We start from the raw sequence: 19,761 nt of genomic DNA, 5'->3' as shown, positions 1-19,761 counted from the left end.
AGTCTCATCTGAAATCAAAGTTTCTTGTAGTTTATACCTCTGGCTAGTGAATGAACAAAGGATTTTTTATTAGATGAGGTCATTTTTGTTTTATAAAAAAAACTACTTTAAAAATGAGAAAAATTGGGGTCAAAAATGTGTTTAAACTTATGTAAAATCTTCAAATTTCATTTTTTTTAAATTCCTTCGTTCATATTCTAGCCAGAGGTATAAACTACAAGAAACTTTTTGATTTCAGATGAGACTGGACTTAGTTATGCTGCCAACGCAAAAAAACTTAAACTCTACAAAAATGAATATTTTTGGCTTAAACTTTTTTTGAGACTACCTTAAGTACTATACTTTTACATGTTCCAATTATAAATAAAAATAAATTTTAGTTTTCGAGATATAATTTTTTTAAAAAGTCACTTTTTTTACCCACAAGACCTATGTAACCCCTTAAAAAATGTTTGGAAGAATATGTTTGATGGCCAAGATGCATACATATATTTAGAAGGAAAGTTCCTGATTTCTGTAGTATAATACATAATACCGAAGAGGAAGTAGCCCTAAGCGCCGGACTCCACTTGCGATTTGTAGTTGTGAAGATTGAACACCTTCTTTCAAATAGAAGTCAATCCATGATTATTTAGTCACAAATGGATTGACTTGTATTTGAAACAATGTGTTCAATCTTCCTGATTACAAATCGCAAGTGGAGTGCGGCGGTAATAACACCAAAATATTCCATATAGGTCCATAGAAGGTACACAGACATTAAAAAATTCCTGGAATATCCCCGAAAACATGTTCCCTGAACATCCCAGGAAAATCCTGTGTCAGCATTTTAAACATTACCTGAATGTCTTATTGGAACATTCCATGAATGTCCACGAATGTTCTCTGGACATTCAAAATATATTTTGTAGACATTCCCTGGATATACCAGAAATACAGTGATGAGCGCTCTAATAACCGGCAAAATAGCACAAAAGATGTATTAAGTAGTGAGATAAAAAGACATGAAACTAGTCGAGCTGGGAAATTTAGCGATATTAACTTATACATTTAGATTGTATTGATTGTGTACCACCTTCAGACGTATCAGACGAGTTTGGAAACTACCACTGTCACAGTGACAGTTTTAGTTGACATACTCCTCCGATATGTGTAAAGGTGGGATCAATATAACGTAAATTTAAAGGTTAATTTCGCTAAATTTCCCAGCTCGACTAGTTTCATTTCTTTTTATCTCACAACTAAATATGTTGCCCATATTTTGCCGGTTATTAGGGCACTCATCACTGTACATCCTTGCTGATGTGACAATACCTCCTATCTGTTTTTTCATGAGTTTTGTATGAGAGATGGAAAAACATGTTTTAAGGTCACCTCCTGTGTTCATATGTAAGTTTTGACTTGTTTTGTAGTTCATAGATAGTTTAATTTACTACAAAACAAGTCAAAAAATATCATATGAAAACAGGAGGTGACCCTAAGACAAGTTTTTAGTCTCTCTTACAAAACTCATGAAAAAACAGATAGGATGTATTATTACATCACTGAGGATATGTGGCCATACCAAATAATACATCCTTGATAAATATAAACATTTTTATTGAACAAAATCTTTTCATACATTTTTTTAATGCAATTTACTGATATTCCTAAATATTTCAAAAAAATGTGTCATATTTGCTTTGTAAACCTTTCTTTTGCCTTTCGTAGCCACATATTCCGTTTCCTTCCTGGTTTTTTGTAGACCACTTCTCTCAGCTGATTCTAAAAAAAATAAAATAAATGGTAATTTTTCTATCCTTTACAATTAACAATCAGAAGAAATATTATTTACATATAATGATATGCATAATAATAATAGGTTTGTTCTAGCATCAGTTTGAAACCATCAGCGAATAGTGGACCAGCGCAAGTAGAGGGAATCGCACTGGTGACTGTATTATGTTCTTTTACTGACCAACTGTTTGCTGATGGTTTTTGACTAGTTTGACTGTTTGCTAGAACAAACCTAATAATAATGAATATTTTGTATTTTGACAATGACATCTGATGTGGAAGTCAAAACATTAATAAAATTATTTTTTCAAGTTAACTTTCACATGCGCGTCTTAAAATTGTACTTTTAATACTTATATCATAAATAACTATTAAAACTATCTTAAGAGGAAACAGTATCGATCAACAGGTAGCGAAAATGTGTTCCAAGATTGCGGCTGTAATTTTGAATATTTTTTCAAGATATTTGGCACACATATTTGTAATATAATAAAGAATGGCGGTACAGAGCCCAATTTGAAAAATATATTAATATGTGGAAATTACTCTGTAATTAAATACAATATAAAAAAACGAGCTTGTACCGCCATTAAGAAGAACAAAAAAATACACTTTTTTCAAATACAACTTTTTTATCTGATTTTGTGTTATTTTGAAACTACTAAAATTTTTTATTTCATTAGTAGTTCCAAAATTACACAAAATCTAGGCATCGGATAAAAAAGTTTAGGTGCCACTTCGGTATGCGGTCTACCGTCTAATATGTGGTCTACAGCAATTTAGCTGATTCGGCATGCAGTCTACGTACAAAAACAAATTAGAGAAACTATTACAAACATTACTATTTTATTATATTACTTAAAAGTTAAATAATCTTTGAAATAAAGTCATTACTACTTAATTAGGAATGCAAAAATAAATTAGGGAAATTATGACAAACTCATTACTATTTCATTATATTACTTAAAAAGTAAATAATCTTTGAAATAAACTCATTACTGCTCAATTAGGAATGCAAAAACAAATTAGGGAAATTATGACGAACTCATTATTGGTCAATTACGTAGTGCTTATACTAAAACCTTTAATGACCTATTTTGGTATAAAATGAGCCCCAAAATGAAGATTGATTTAGTTGCAAACAAAATGTTGCTAAAAGAGTTTTATCAAACTGTCATTTCGAGCGAAGCAGAGGCAGTAGCATTTCTACGAGCGAACAGTTTATTACAAAATGTTGAAGACGCTGAGCTGTGCCACCGATGTGGGGCAGAAATGGAAGAAAAGCGGAAACGAGATCGGGGTGGTGAATATAGACCAGTTCTTCGCTGTCCAAGGAGAGGATGCCAGACCACAAGATCAGTTAGGCATGGCAACCGTTTTTTCCATTTCACCGACTTAAATGGAAAAATTAACTGCAAGTTAACTTTATGTCAAATTTTGGAATTGATGTTCATGTTCATTTTGGAACTCGATTTTGACACAGTAATGAAATTAACGGGGAAAGGAAGTGAAGCTATAGGGGACTGGTACAGCATGTGTCGAGAAGTCTGTTCCTCTGTGATGTCAGTGAATCGCCGTGGACAGCTTCGAGGTACGGAAGAAGACCCAATCCAAATTGACGAAGCCAGATTTGCGGGCAGAAGGAAATACAACAGAGGACGAATATTAAATGGAGACCATCCAGCAGAATCAGAAGACAGCGATGCTGAAGCGGAAAATAATCGGAATCATGGACGCCGAATTGACGGTCCGTGGGTCTTCGGATTAAAGAGTAAAGAGGAGGTCCGATATTTTTATGTTGAGCGAAGAGACAGAGCGACCCTAGTTCCCATCATACAAAGGGAAGTTGAAGCTGGGTCAGTAATTCACTCGGACGAATGGCCAGCATATGGCAATTTGCGCCAATTAGGCTACGTGCACTCAACCGTTAACCACCAGGAAAATTATGTCGACCCACAAACAGGAGCACATACGCAAGGGATAGAAAGATCCTGGTTGGAGGGTAAAATTACGATTTTGAAAAAAATGAGAGGTGTTCCTGTCAGTACTTTGCAGTCCCATTTGGATTATGTTGCGTGGAAGTTTCTACGAAGGAATGTAGAAGATAAGTTTATCGCTTTTCTGCACGATGTTAGAGATGTATATGTATAAACCATTTAAAATGTTTATGTATTGTCAGTTGACCCTACAAATAAGTTTTTCAAAGATTATTTAACTATTAAGTAATATAATAAATTTGTTTGTAATAGTTTGTAATAAATAAAATAATATATAAATAATAAATAAAAAGTTTGTAATAGTTTCTCTAATTTGTTTTTGTACGTAGATCGCATGCCGAATCAGCTAAACTGCCGTAGATCGCATATCAGACGGTAGACCGCATACCAAACTAGAAACTCTGCCGTAGACTGCATACCGAAGTAGCACCAAAGTTTATTTGAAGAAAGTGTATTTTTTTGTTCTTCTTAATGGCGGTACAGGCTCGTTTTTTAAATATTGTATAATTACAGAGTAATTTCCACATATTAATATATTTTTCAAATTGGGCTCTGTACCGCCATTCTTTATTATTTTACGAATACGTGTGCCAAATGCCTCGAAAAAATATTCAAAATTACAGTGACAATCTTGGAACACGTTTTGGCTACCTGTTTATCGCTACTGTATTACCTTAAAACATTGTAATTTGCTAAACCAGTATATTTTACTCTACTACTACTCTACTAGCTACCTCATTTTCCACTGTTTCTAAAGACTTGTTTACATGGGTAGAGTTTTGAGGAGAGTAGAGTAGTGGTAGTACTCTACCAAAAATGGCTTGATACCATTCACATGAGGAGAGTACAAGTATAGTACTGATGCTAGTATAGTGAAACCGATTTTTGTATTTTTAAACACTCTTGATTATAAGTGCACCTTAAATTCTTAATTTTTTGCTTAAGCTCGTTTACTCCAAAGCCCCTTTTGCCATTCTTTCGACGATTTCATCCTCCGCAGCTTGCTGCAAACTTTTATTTCTGTAGTATACACTACCTAAATTCCATAAACACTGGTATTCGCCGTATTATAGCTCTACAAGTTTTAAAGTTTCATCTTCGGTGAACTTCATTTTCACTATTTACACAAAACACAATTCCAGCCAGAATGACAGCGCCTCCATGTACTCTCCTACCTACTCTATTCTGCCATAATTGAGCGTGTTCCATGGGTAGAGTGTGCAGCCGAGTAGACATTTTGGCAGTAGCGGTGGTCATAGAGTAGTTACTTTGCCATAGGTTGCTAGTCACTCTACTTTAACTCCAACTATACACTCTACCAGCTATTCTACTGTGCTGAGCATTTTTACAGGTAGAGTTACTCTACTCTATCAAGTACTTGCATCATTACTCTACCCGTGTAAACAAGTCTTAAATCTACTGAATGAAAATCTACTTAATCTTAATCTACTCTTAATGAAAAATGTCTAAAATCATTTACCCACCTAGTATTATTGTAGAATTTAAGACAGTCCAGTGCCTTATAAATAATTTCAATATGAATATTTTTCCCTTTAATTCTCCTTTGATACCACTCCATTTTAGATTTTGGGGAACTTATTTCATTGTGTTTATAGACCATATTTATTGAAGGAACCCAATCTGGAGATTGTTATTATCGATTAAGTCGGCTGGTTTTCCTATAAGATTAAAATGTTAACATCTTCAAAAATCTTTACTGTTGTAATTGTAACTTACCAGATATAAAATGATTACAGCAGACAGGACAGGAAAATTTTCATTTCGCTAGTAAAACCTGTACATTGTATTGCATTTAACCATTGTTGTCTCTCAGATACCTTATTTAGTTCAGTTTAAAAGTGAACTTTATCTTGACTTTATCACAATTACTTTGCATTTCACACTTCAAAACACAACACCAATAAAGCATATTATCTTTCTAAATTAATACTTCCAGAGAAAATGTTAAATTAATCTTTGTACAACACAAAATTACAAAGAAATACAACTAAAATTATCTAAAACTCATTAAGAACAGATAGAATAAGATTTATCTTTTACACCCAGTAGCCATATTGACATATTGATTTAATTGTGATAAATATTTAAATTTGGTAAATATAACTCCGCACGACCACGCAACTCGAAACACAAGTACGCAAACACGGTTGCGTGAAGCGTGGCTCGCAATCGTGAAATTTACGAAACTTGCTCGACCTGTAGATTCTTGTCTGTGTATTGTTTCTTTGGTATGAAAAACTGCTTTTTCGTTTCCTTGAAGTCTAATGTGTGATGGAACCCATATAAAGTCTTCTTGCTGCCTCGTGTTCTTTAGGAAATGTAATTGTTCTTTTATTAAAATGCCCATAGGATTACTTGTATATAACTGTTCTATCGTATGTAATGCCCTGAAAGAGTCGGTAATTATGACAGATTTTGGAAATTTTTGAGTACGAATATGAATGAGGGCTTGCATAATTGAATATAGTTCTCCAGAGTAAATACTGCAAGTGGAAGATAATTTAAATTATAATATAGTGTTCGAATCTATAACTGCTGATCCCACACCATCAATAGTTTTGGATGAATCTGTATAAATATGACAATGATCAAGCAAGTATGTAGCAAAAATGTATAAACATTCTCAATTTCTTTGCAACACGAAAATGCAGCAGCTGCATAATACTATGATGAAATATAAGAGTGCAAGAAGAGTCTATACCGGTTTCTGGGGTTGTTTCCCCCTCATCAGTAGTCCCATATCCTCTTCTCTCAGATTCTTCCACGTACCATCTTCTACGTGACATTTCTTTCTTTGCAATTCGGAAAGGCCCAGAGTGTGGTACGTGGAAGAATCTGAGAGAAGAGGATATGGGACTACTGATGAGGGAGGAACAACCTTCGAAACCGGTATAGACTCTTCCTGCACTCTCAGATTTGACCATAGTATTATGCAGCTGCTGCATTTTCGTGTTGCGAAGAAATTGAGAATCTCACAATAAAACACTGAAAAACGTTTGTTTTTCTATACTTCCACAAAATTTATTACAACTATGTTATTACTACAGCTGTTTCGGCAAAGTGCCTTTCTCAAGTGATATATTTTACAATGTGTTTGCCTTTTTAAGTCTTTAACTGAAGAGGTTGAGGAGTGGGGAGCTGTTTGTCTCGAGTTGGTCATTCAGAATTATATCTGTATTTTTCAATTTATTAATTTCCATTGATTCTAAAAGTGATAGCTTAAGGCCTTTATTTTGAATATGTAGAATTTGAAACTCTTCATTGAAAGAATGATTATGATCTAGAAGGTGAAGTGCGTATGTAGAAGTGTCTGTTTTTCTATTGTTGAAAGCCCTCTTGTGGTCTGCTATCCGTTTGTCAAATTTCTGCCAGTTTGACCGATGTAAGTTTTCGGACAGTCACCACAAGTTAGTTTGTACACACCACTCTGTAGTTGCTTTCTCTTTCGGCTTTTATTGCTTTTAATATGTTTGCTTAAGTTGTTGTTAGTTCTGAAAGCTGGTGTTATTCCTTTCTTTTTTATGTATCTGGCTATTTTTGTTGTTATTTTGCCAGTATATGTGAGAGAGCAGGAGGTACTGGGTTCTTTCTGTGGTGGTGGATACACTAATTTCAAGGCTTTCTTATGGAGTTTTTGGTTTAAAATGTTGTTAACTGTTTGTTCGTTATAGCCATTGTTTACTGCTATTTGTCTAATGATATTTAGTTCTGTCTCGAAGTTATTTTTTGTCATAGGAATTTCTGTCAGTCTATGTATCATGCTATGGTAGGCTGCTAATTTGTGTTGTGTAGGATGGGATGATGAATTGTGTATAGTTGTGTCAGTATGGGTAGGTTTATGATACACGGAGAACTCATGTTTGTTGTGTAGTCTGGTAATCGTTACATCTAGAAAGTTTATGGAATTATTCTGTTCTGTTTCTATTGTGAACTCAATATTACTATGAAGTGAATTAATGTATGATAGAAATTGGTCAAGTTGTCTGTTAGTTCCTGTAAAGCAGACTAGTATGTCATCCACGTATCTCCACCAATATAAGAACTGTTTAAATAAGGGGTGTTTAGAAATTGTTGTTTCAAGTTGGTTCATAAATATATCTGATAGTAATGGGCTTAGAGGATTACCCATAATAAGTCCTGCACTGTTGTTTGTGTAAATTTGATTATTGAATTCAAAATAATCTTGATTTATGCAAATTTCAAGAAGGTGTAAAATTTCAGATGCAATGATCGGATTTGTACTATTATGTTCTAAAAGGTTTTTAACTAAAACAAAAGTTTCTGTAGGAGGAACACTAGGAAAAAGATTTTTTACGTCAAATGAAATTAGTCTGGAGTTGTTGGGCAATTGAAAATGTTGTATTTTATTAACTAGTTCTAGTGTATTTTTTACGGTGAATTTAGGTGAAAATTTAGTGTATTCTCTAATAATATCTGACAGTTTTTTTGAAAGTTTATATGACGGAGCTGTATAAAGAGAAACTACAGGTCTTATTGGGTGGTCAGGTTTGTGTAGTTTATTAAAAGAGTATAATTTAGGGGGTCGTGGGTTCATAATATTAAGGTATTTTTGTTCTGTTGGATTTAGTATTGATTTTGAATTTTCAATGGCTAGTTTAATTTGTTTTCGGTATTTTTCTGTGGGGTCTTTGTTTAGTGTTATACTATTTTCGTTATTTAAAAATTCTATTGTTTTGTTATTATAGTCACTTTTATCGATAGCAATAGTAGTGTTACCTTTGTCTGCTTTTGTAAATATTATGTCATGTTTTATTGATTTATTTTTAATTGAAACGGCTATTTGGTTTTCTTTGTAACAGGAATTGAGAATGTTTATACATTTTTAATTCATTTACTCTTTTGTTTGAGTATTAAGGAATCTTTCTTGTTGGAGCTTTTACCACGCTGAGCAGATGAGTTTTGAATTATTTAAAATTCTCTCATCTTAATTTCCTCGGCATCCTGTATGATTTATAAATGTTTGAAAATTTCAGGAAGTGTAACCAAAGAAAGTATTCCACCTGTTGTCAATCTGGTGGTATGGAAACGATATTTATTGTCGTTTTCTGTGCTACTTCGACTGATAACTTACTTTGTTTTAATTAAATAATTGTTGCATGGGTGGTATCAAGCTTATTGTATTCAAAAAGAGTTAGATCACATATTGTAGGACGAAAGGTCCAGGGAGGAGAAGTGACTGTGTTTGTCTGATCAAAAAATTTTTGGGAATTAAATATTAAGGAGAGAGAGAGATATCTTTCTAAAGGGGGTTAGAAACCGTTAACATTCCATTGAAGAATCGGATCAAATATTTTAGTTTATTTCTTGAGTTGAATTTGTGGTACCATCACTTTCTTGAATATCGGCTCGTCTAGAATTTTGTTGATTTTGTTTAATAATTTAGTGCATTTGGTTTTCATGCTTTTTTCTATAAGATGCAGCGGCCCCACGTTCTAGGGTGCTATTTTTATATAGGACGAAAGATAGCCCCTGTTGTTTTATGAAACATGACTAATTAAGAATTGGACAAAATTCGTGCTACATAAGTTATTAAGTACCTCGGTTGCTACTGTCTTAGAGATTTTAGGGAGTGGATTCTTTAATAGATGTTATGATATATACTCTCATTAGCTTAGAAGAATTAAAAAGATAGAAAAATCGAAATAAGGATGTGAAATAAAAAGATAAAAAAAATACAAAAAATAAAATATTGGGCGCCATTGGTTACCTAAGGGAAACCAAACTTTATATAAAAAAATAGAAATAAAACAAAGAAAGATAAATTAAAATAAAACAAAGAAACATAGTCAAATAAAATGATATACATAATATTCAAAATGTTATAATGTAACTTACTTCCTTTACTTTACACTCAAAATTATATACTCAGTCAATGTTTTATCGTTCTTACGATTCAAGAGAGAAGGGAAGAAAATAAATTATATGTTGAAAATCAAACATTATCTATTAAAAACAAAAAAAATTAATCTCTGATCTCTCTGTTATAATTAGAGACCAGATTACCAATTAATCAAAGATGAAACGAACAGTTTTACAAATATAAAAACTATACCTTAACAATTAGTGTCCTGGCTTCTTCCTCGTAGCTTGATTGGAAAGTCCAAGGCGCTATTGCACTCGCGAAACACTTACTTCACTGTCGTTAATTACAGCAAACAGCAAACAGTACATTGTTTATAAACAAACATTATTATAGAAAAATTCAGCTTTCACTTGAAGATAAATAGTTTAAAAGTTCGTTAAACTGGATCAAATTTACTTTTACTCGAATAAAATTATTTAGTTAGACTCGAACATGATTATTGAAAGTTCATTAACTTTGACCAAAATAAAATATGTGAGCATACTACATGTTTTAACTGCACTGTTAAACATAGCAATGAGAAAATTGAAACTCTTCTCTCCTACTTCTTATTCTGACTGCTTAAATGAAATTAGTGGATACCAAAATTGGTATAAAATGATAACGACGATTTGCTTAGAAACAGCGGGAAAATCGCCGGGGTTCACGATACACCATCACCATCGCCGGGCTGGAATTAACCTAGCCGGCTGGGAAACTGGAAAACTACATTCCGAAACAACTCAATGGAACTCAACTCACATGAGCTAAGGAACCAAAACTAAACTTTACTCGATGATGGCCCTGGGAGAACTGATCTCCATGACGATGGCCCTAAAGGAACCAAAACTAAACTCAACTCGATGATGGCCCTGGTGGAACTCATCACTCAACTTCACTTGATGGTGACTTCTACGGAACTCAACTGAACATGATGATAGCCTATACGGAACTGATCTTTGGGACCGCTCACTCGATCCTTCTCAAGTTGGTTTCCTTCTCCCAAAAAAAGTGACCTCCTACTTAGACCAATAGGAATCATACCAGATATTTCTCTACCAATCAAATGGTCAGAAAAACTCTCAAGACATCCCTCGAACGCCATGATGGTTTTACCCTCAATAAATTTGTGTCTGAGAAAGTCATAAAAATCTTTCATCTTCTAGACTGCAACAGCCTAACAGCATAGCAGGGGTCCTTCCTCTAGCTATTTGGATACACCGACGAACATATAACCGACAAACCAAAACTGTAAATATCATAAAAACCTTTTAATACTCTGAGTCCCTACTTAACGTGGAACCTCTTTGAAAAATATTCCGTTTACAATTTTGTAGGATATAAACAATTTGGGGCACCTTTGTACACCAAATTTCAAAGAATCGCAAGAACCGAAATAAACATCCAAATCCCGTGAGAATTGAAAAACGCCATACTCTGCCTATGCGGAAGATCGATATACAGGGCGTAGCGAAAGTATTACTGTGTCGGAATTTCAAATATTTAGACGGAGGACTTTCAGCGTGTTTCAAAGATACGGCTTAATTGTTGTTATCATGCTAATAAAGTTGGGTATATCTGTTGTGTATGTTTGTAGTAAACTCAAGGGATCAGCCGAGCTAGTACAATTTTCAAAAAAGTCAACGATTTGTTCATATGTTAAGTTAAAATTATTTGACATCGTGAAATATTGTTTTTGTTGGCATCATCATTTCTTGAATTGATGAGGTAGCTTCAGTTTGCTTTTTTTGTTTCTTTTTGGTATCTGTAGGTATTTTCAATTCTTTATCTAATTCTTCAGTGGGAGATGGAGTAGTATTAATTTCCGAAATTGTTCTCTTATTGGTCGTTGACTGATCCTTAGATATACCATTAGTTTCCATAAATAATACGGGTGGTATTAAATTAGTATCTTTTTGTTGGTTAAGTGAAGGTTCGGCACTAGAATTACTGACTGGATGATCTGGTTCCATTTCTAAGGGTGATGGATTAGACTGGGAGGATTCTTGCGGTTGTTGTATTGGTTGTTGTGGTTGGTGTTCGATATGAGAGGAATCATTTTGTTGATTATTATTTGGACAATTTGCTGCAATGTGATCTGTTTTGTTACAGATAAAACACGAAGGTATATCTAAACTTAAAAATATGCGATACGAAGTTTGTTCATATGTAATTAAAAAAGAAGAAGAAAGGTCTATATCTACAAGTGGTTGAATATAAGTTTGTCTTCTAAAACTGAGGACGTGTTGAAATTCTGGAAGTTGACTACCGATTCTTAGGAAGGTTAAAGGTGACATTAATTTAAGACCTAATCTGGTTAACTCATTGTCTATTAGAATATGTGGAATAGAAGGGCAAACATTTGATAGTAACAGTCTTTCGTTCGGAGTTACCAATTTTCGTGCTTTTAGATTTTCGCGTTTAATTGTTATTTCTGCTGGACCGGACATAAATTTTTCCATCAAGGATTCTCTGGAGAGATTTTTTTTATTTATTTATTAAACACCAATAAGACGCTTAAGGACATTACAATCTGATCAAATAATGTGATCAATGAGCAACTTATTTCTAACCTAAATTACTACTAAAAAACTTAAGACTAAGGACAAACTCGATAGTACCCCCAAGGTTCTGTTAATATATTGCACAAATTTTAACTTGTACCATCACTTGCACCGTGCACTATTTTTCACTTGAGTCTTCTAGCTAGATCCGTGTTGTCGAGGAGCTGGATGGCCTCAACATTGACGTGTCTGGAGAGATAAATACATATTCTGTTATTTGATAGTCTTGATGAAAATAAAGTATTCCGTGGATGAACAACTTCACCAAGTGCTATTAAGTACTCTTCTATTTTAGTATCAGGCAGCGCATTAAATAAAATTGATTGGTGCTTTGAAGGAAACTGAATTGAAACATTGTTAAGAACAGCGGAATACGATGTTTTGTTTTGAGGTTGTTGATCGTCAGTCATGATTGTTGACAAATTTGTTAGGTTGGATCTGGTATCATTTGTTAAACTCATTAGTAATTATGAACCAGTTGTAGAACCAAAACTGGTTCTGATTACTGGCCTTTCGGCCGTCACTTAACCTTACAAACAGTATGCTTGGTAATAATTTGAATAAATAAAATAATAATAACTCACTATTTTATTCCTTAAGGTAACTGCACTATATACTATTACTTTTTGCTTATTTTCAAATTTATTCGGATATATGTACATTACTATGAAAAAGATGATTTTTTGGGACTGAAATGTAAACACTGTTTGTGTTACCAGGTTCAGGACCGGAGTCCTGAACCGGTAATATTACCGGAAAATAAACGATTTGAATTCAGCAAATTGACTTGCAGGATTATTACTTTCGAGTACTTTTGTACATATTTGCAGCGGCATAGAACTTTTGATTTACTTTCCCTTTCCCTTTTCCTTGTTCGCCTTCTTTTTTCTCTGACGTTGTATACATATTGTTTGCAAAATTTTTAATTTTTTAATGTGTACTTAATAACTGTAAAATTATATTAAGTAGTATAACTCACGCCATTTACTTGGTGTCTGTTTCTGTTTTTGTTTTGTCTGTAGTTTTTTATTATTTTTTGTTTTTATTGTATTTTTTTATTTTGTATAAGCTTTGTCCACAAATTGGTAAAATTTTATGACAATAAAGCATACCTTACTTACTTACTTACTGTTTTATTTTAATATTTTAAAAATATTTAACTCAAAATTTATTTATACACCGAAACTAAGTTTTAAAAGATATTAATTGGATGTTGTACTCGTATAGTATTGGTAAAAAGCTTCACTTCGACCGGGTATCCTACGACCCCTTACGCTGTTTTGACTGTTTTCATAAATATTTTGAAAACAGATTTGATAGAAATCCCAATACTAAATAAAGACTACAAAACTAAGAAAAAAATATTTTTTTGTTGTATGATATTATTCTTAATAGTTATTGTAATATTGTATAATTAATAAAGCTATATATCTAACAAATTGGTAATTTATGCAAATATATTTAAATCAAATAGATCGGTCGGAGACAATGATTAGCAATGTTAGTCATCAGAAAATCTGTTGATTGCCACCTATTACCCACTGCACAACTATTTCCTATTTATATCTACGCTAGGATTGATTCTTTGAAGGTAAATGGAGAATTAATTGATCTTTGCAATTTAATGAGCATAGGTGCTTGCATATAAATGTGTGCAATAAGTACTATGTCTCGTAGTGTATAACATGTTGCTTAACGTTGTTGCTTAACGTTGTAACGTGTCGAAAAGCCGGTTGTTACATGATACCTTAATTTTAATTTTTTTATTAAATTTTTGTAAAACATCAAGACGCTCATTTTCCGACGCCCTGAAGGGCACTAAGGATTATGAGAAAGAAGAAGTAAAACATCAAGAAAATATATGGTTTATTTATTTTATTTCTCAAGAAATTATGCCGCAAATGCAGAGGCGTGCGGTCCATGGAAGCCGCTTCCCTATTTATACGTCGATATAAGAAAATATATTATTAATTAATATTTAATAATAAAAAATTTTCCCTAATCCAACTAATCTACATATTACCTAGGCAATAGGCATTGAAAAATATTAAAAATTAATCGCGTACCAACGAACTCAATATGCACACAATTCAACTATTTGGTCCACTCCTGACAGAAGCGCATCTGAAAATCGCCGCTTGTCGTACAGTTGTCCCGTTTAAAAAGTGGTCAGGGTTCAATGACCGCACCCACTAGTCGCGCTAATTCTGGTACCATGGAAGCGCTTATCCTATCGCCTTCGCGAAAGTGAGATGCTCCGACTGTTACTGCTGCTAAGGAGTGCTTAGGTATTACATACATTCGCTTAAAGAATATTTCGATTTAAATTTTTTGCAGAGATTTTTCCTTATACTGATCTTTTATTTGACATCTTACAGAAATCAAATGGTATTGCATTTTGTATAAGACAAATTGATGACTTTATTAATACGGTAATTAAAAAAACGAGAGCATTTTAAAAATATTTCGGATAAAACTGAACATGGGGTTTGAATATGAAAGAAAAATAATGAAGATTGATAATTTCGGAGACAGAGAGACAGAGAAAACATAGGAAACAAAGAGACCTTTTGATAATATTCTACAACAAATGAATTCTAGCTTTCAAAATTTTAACGATTTAAAATTTGTAGAATTATATATATAATCTTAATATTTCTAATTATAATTCATCAAAATTTCCCACAGAGGAATTTATTTCATTACGATTAAATAATGAAAATTTTTTGATATCCCAGCTTTGCATTCTCAGTTAAGTGTCACTTATGAAACAACTGACATTAATGATAAAGAAATACCCAGAAATCTGGGATTTCTTTATAACTACTGGTTTAAACAAGTCACTGTGTGAAGTGGTCAAGTTGTGTGAATTAGTACTACCAACTATCCCAGCCACAAGTGTATCAGTTGAACGAAGTTTTGCAGTATTAAGATGCATTAAGAGTTTCAAATTAAGAGTTTAAAAGAAATTTAACAAGAGAAGACAGACATTGAAAGTTAGCCCTATTATCCATTGAAAAAGACTGCATTCAACAATTATCAGAAGTTGATAGGAGAATACACCGCGAGTATAAATAAGTGTCATTTTAGTGAAAGTTGTGTGTTATGGAAAATGCCTCGGAGTATAAAATTTTTTTTAAATAGGATTCTTCTTTAGAAAACCAAGCCCGGCCGCAAATACGTAAACTGCAGACGCACAAGGCATGGGCGAACGATTCGGCTTTTTCCGATTAGCGGGTAGTAGAGTGCAGACGTACTTAGTCTTTATACGTCTGCTGTTTACTACGATTGATCGTGATGCCAATATACGTCTACAATTATTTAAGCCTGTTTAAAAAATGTAAATAAAACACAGTATATATTCGTATTATCAACGTTTTTAATTATCTTTATGTACAAATATCGAATTTTACGAATTCGAAAAGGAGGAAGACCCAACCCTTCGGTCCTAACTTAACTTTCGGGTATTAGAGTGTAGCGCACTCTACTACCCACTAATCTGAAAAAGCCGAATCGTTCGCCCATGCCTTGTGCGTCTGCAGTTTACGTATTTGCAGCCCGGCCCGAGGACTCAAGGCCCGAGCTAGCAATACAGATCAATGATAGGTCACTAGTCACTAGAAATAGCGGGAATAGAGTGCCTCACGCATTCACGCGTTACAGATTTAGTGTGTGGGTCCTTGTACGCAGGACGTCTCACATAATTAAGTACTTTGCTGATAGAGAGCCCCTGCGCATCAAAGTGTTATCAGGTGGGAAGTGGCTCGACCCTCAACCCTTAAGAAAATATTTTTATATCCTTATTGAATCGTTTCCCCTTTCAAAAAAGTCACCGCACGCCACTGCGCAAATGTCTGTTTGGATATTATATTACATTCTAGATTCTAGATAATCCCTTTAAATATTTTACTGAATAGCCGCTATAGGTACCGATTGTATCCTGTTACGGTCTTTTCCTCAGGTCTTGGTTCCTTATTTTGTCTCTTTTTGTCACGCCGAGAATTGATCTTTCCATGCGCTTTTGTGCCACTCGCATTTTTAGTGCTGTTCTTTTTTGAGCATGACAGTTTCTGCTCCGTATGTCATAATAGGAAGAACGCATTAGTCAAATTTCTTCGATTTCATAGCTATCGGGATGTTGCTCAAATATGTCTCTGAGTGAACCATAAGCAAGTGTTAATTCGTCTTTGAAATTCACATGTCTGGTCATCCTTGCTTAATTCTGATTTCATAACCGAGATTTGTGTACTTTTCTGCCAATCCGACCACTTGATTTTGGATGATTAGGTGTTCGCTAGATTTTGTGATGCTACTACTAAATTTTCTTGATATTTGTTGATAGGTATGTGTAACCTTCTTCACGAAGGGTACTTGCTTTGGCTCTCTTTCTTGACGACCAGACTACACGTTTTAGATTCAACTACCTGAAGCCAATAATAAATATAACCCGTGTTGAGCTGCCCCCCCCCCCCCCACTTGCAAAAATTAAAAAACAAATATACCTGATTTATGAGCTATTTATGAGCTTTCATATTCCGCAAATTAAAAATTTTGAGCTCGTTCCACTGAGCAGAAATTTAATATTTTAGTGGGGGGGGGGGGGGGCTGACTCAGCCCCCAACTACTGAAAAATAGGGATATTGAATCGAATGTTGCGGCAGAGTTACGAGCTCTTTATGCGCTCTTGAAATGATATAGTTTAGATTTTTGAGCTCATCCCTTTCACCCCCAAACAACCCTTTAATTGATTTTACTTAAGAGAAACATGCTGAAAAAAATTAAAGTATATCGTATCACGGATATTATTCCAATAGCTTATATATTCTAAGAATAAACTCTTAAATCATGAGCATTTCGATTATTGAGCTACAACCCCTTCGCAAGAAAACCACCCCATTTTCCAGGCTTAAGAAATAGTTGTACTTAAAATGCATTAATTTAATTATTTGGCGACTAAACATCGTTTAATAATTTATGAGTTACCAAAATACGCGCCATTAGGTCATTAAATTGCAATTTCTTTTGTATAGTGCAGTCACTGAAGGTAAAAATCAACGATTATTACCTTCAATTTCGGTGAACCTTCATCGATCTTCACGAAAATTGGTGAGTGGTTAGAGGATACCCCAACAAACAAAGGTGACATGGTGCCACCTTGCGCCTTTACCCTGAGGGTGGTTACCACCCCTTCTCGAGGGTGAAAACTATTTTATTAAAAATAACTCCACAAATCGATAGAAGGACAAATTATAAGCAGAATTTGTTATATAAAGTTATTAAAATAAATCAATATTTTTGAGTTATTAAAGATCAAAAATTTTAATTTTTCGTTTTTATAAAAAAGTTATCATTACCAAAATTAAAGCTTTGAAAAACCATTTATTATTAATTCACAGTGACTTATAGGTTATAGGTATCTAATTAAATGTATCTTTTTGTTTCGGCGAGTACTCAAATCTAATTATTCAAGCCTAATTAACAGGAAAACTATGCATTTTATAAAATATACTGAATATATATATTTGTCAAAGTACTCAGAAATATCTATTAAATGAGTACCGAAATAAGTTGATATCATCAAATTAAGCAAGTGCACATGAAAATAATAGGACCCTTTCAAATTTCTAGTAAAAAGTGAAAAATAAAACGAACGCCATTTCCACAAAAATTAAAATCTTTAGTAATCCCTATAAGACTTTCTTTACTTTAGCATAAGTAATGACCTTAAACATTTTTACCGATTTAGAATGCATATTTTAAAAAAATATATATAATATGTATGATTTAAAAAAATCAAAATTTTTCAACTTTTCGTAAAGTATTTGCTTTTGATAATAACTCCAACAATACTCGCTACACGTAAAAAATTCTAGATAGGTAACGAAAATTGAGTTTTTTTATTAGCAAAGGTTTTACTTGTCTTTTGATTTCTGTATGAATCAAAATAACCAAGATAGAAACGTTTAAGCCTAAATTTTACTGCGAGAACAATGTAACTGGAGCCTTTAAACATATTAACTTAAAAAAATAAAGTATTTGAAAGATTAAATGTAATACAGTTTTATAGCTCTTGAAATTAACTTTCAAATATGTAGTTGGATGTGCCTGATATCATAAAAATTAACCGTTATTTAAAAAAAAAACAATACCATTGTTTTGGAAAAATTTTTGGAGTACCTATAAATTTTGATACTATCAACTTCTTCCGGAGCTCATTTGATAGGTATTTCTAAGTACTTTGACAAGTATTTAGAAAGTGTTATAAAATGCATCGCTTTCCCGTTATTTAAGATTATATCCTTAGATTTGTATACTCGTAGAAAAAAAATATACATACATTAAATTACCTATAACTTACTTTAAATTAAGTAACATTAAATGGTTTCTCAAGTGAGGAATTTATTATATTTTTTATTAGCTTCAATTTTAGTGATGAAAACATTTTTGTAAAAACTTCGCTTTAAAACATGCATTTTTTTCACAGAAATTAAAATATTTGATCTTTAATAACTAAAAAAGTATTGATTTATTTTAATAACAATATATAACAAATTTTGCTTAGAATTTGTCCCTCTATCGATTTGTGGGGTTATTTTTAATAAAGCAATTTTCACCCCCGAAAAGGGATGATATCTACCCCAGGCTAAAACCGCAAGTTGGTACCATGTTACTTTTGTTTGTTGAGGTATCCTCTATACACTCACCAATTTTCGTGAAAATCAATGGAGGTTCACCGAAATCGAAGGTCATAGTTAATTTTTACCTTCAGTGCCTGCACTATAGAAAGAAAATTGCAATTTAATAATTGAAATGCGTGTATTTTGCGAGCTCATAAATTATTAAATGATATGTAGTCGCCAAATAATTAATTTAATTCATTTTAAGTAAAATTCTCTCTTAAGCCGGGGAAGATAGGGTGGTTTTCTTGCGAAGGGGTTGTAGCCCAATAATCAAAATGTGCGTGATTTAAGAGTTTATTCTTAGAATATAAGCTATACGAATTTAACTTCTATTAACTTTTTTGTAAAAACTTACAGTTTTTCAGTGATTTACGAAAAACCGCTTTGAAATATGCATTTTTTTCACGAATAATTAAAATGTTTGATCTTTAATAACTCAAAAAGTATTGATTTATTTTAATAACTTTATATAACAATCTCTGCTTATAATTTGTCCTTCTATCGATTTGTGGATTTATTTTTAATAAAGTAATTTTCACCCCCGGGAAGGGGTGGTATCCACCCCCAGGATAAAGGCGCAAGGTGGGACCATGTCACCTTTGTTTCTGGGGGTATCCTCTAACCACTCACTAATTTTCGTGAAAATCGATGAAGGTTCACCGAAATTGAAGGCGATAGTTGATTTTTACCTTCAGTGACTGCACTATACAAAAGAAATTGCAATATAATGAACTAATGGCGCGTATTTTTGGAGCTCATACATTATTAAACGATATTTAGTCGCTAAATAATTAATCTAATGCATTTTAAGTACAACTATTTCTTAAGCCTGGAAAATGGGGTGGTTTTCTTGCGAAGGG

At 33.1% G+C, this 19,761-nt stretch overlaps 1 protein-coding gene and 1 long non-coding RNA gene across 2 annotated transcripts in view; one reads left to right on the top strand and one right to left on the bottom strand.

Annotated features, from left to right (window-relative positions):
- LOC114328180 (sodium-coupled monocarboxylate transporter 1) overlaps positions 1–19,761 on the top strand; it is a 542,514-nt gene that overhangs the window by 181,128 nt on the left and 341,625 nt on the right. The gene's annotated exons all lie outside the window — the stretch shown is intronic.
- On the bottom strand, positions 1,583–5,771 carry LOC126886571 (uncharacterized). The gene is made up of 3 exons (XR_007698691.1): positions 5,511–5,771; positions 5,258–5,452; positions 1,583–1,764 (listed from the first exon to the last, which is right to left on the bottom strand). It is a non-coding gene; the product is annotated as an uncharacterized LOC126886571 (long non-coding RNA).

This window comes from Diabrotica virgifera, chromosome 6, assembly GCF_917563875.1.
Source record: "Diabrotica virgifera virgifera chromosome 6, PGI_DIABVI_V3a".
Classification (NCBI taxonomy): domain Eukaryota; kingdom Metazoa; phylum Arthropoda; class Insecta; order Coleoptera; family Chrysomelidae; genus Diabrotica; species Diabrotica virgifera.
This window is presented reverse-complemented; position numbering and strand designations above follow the sequence as displayed.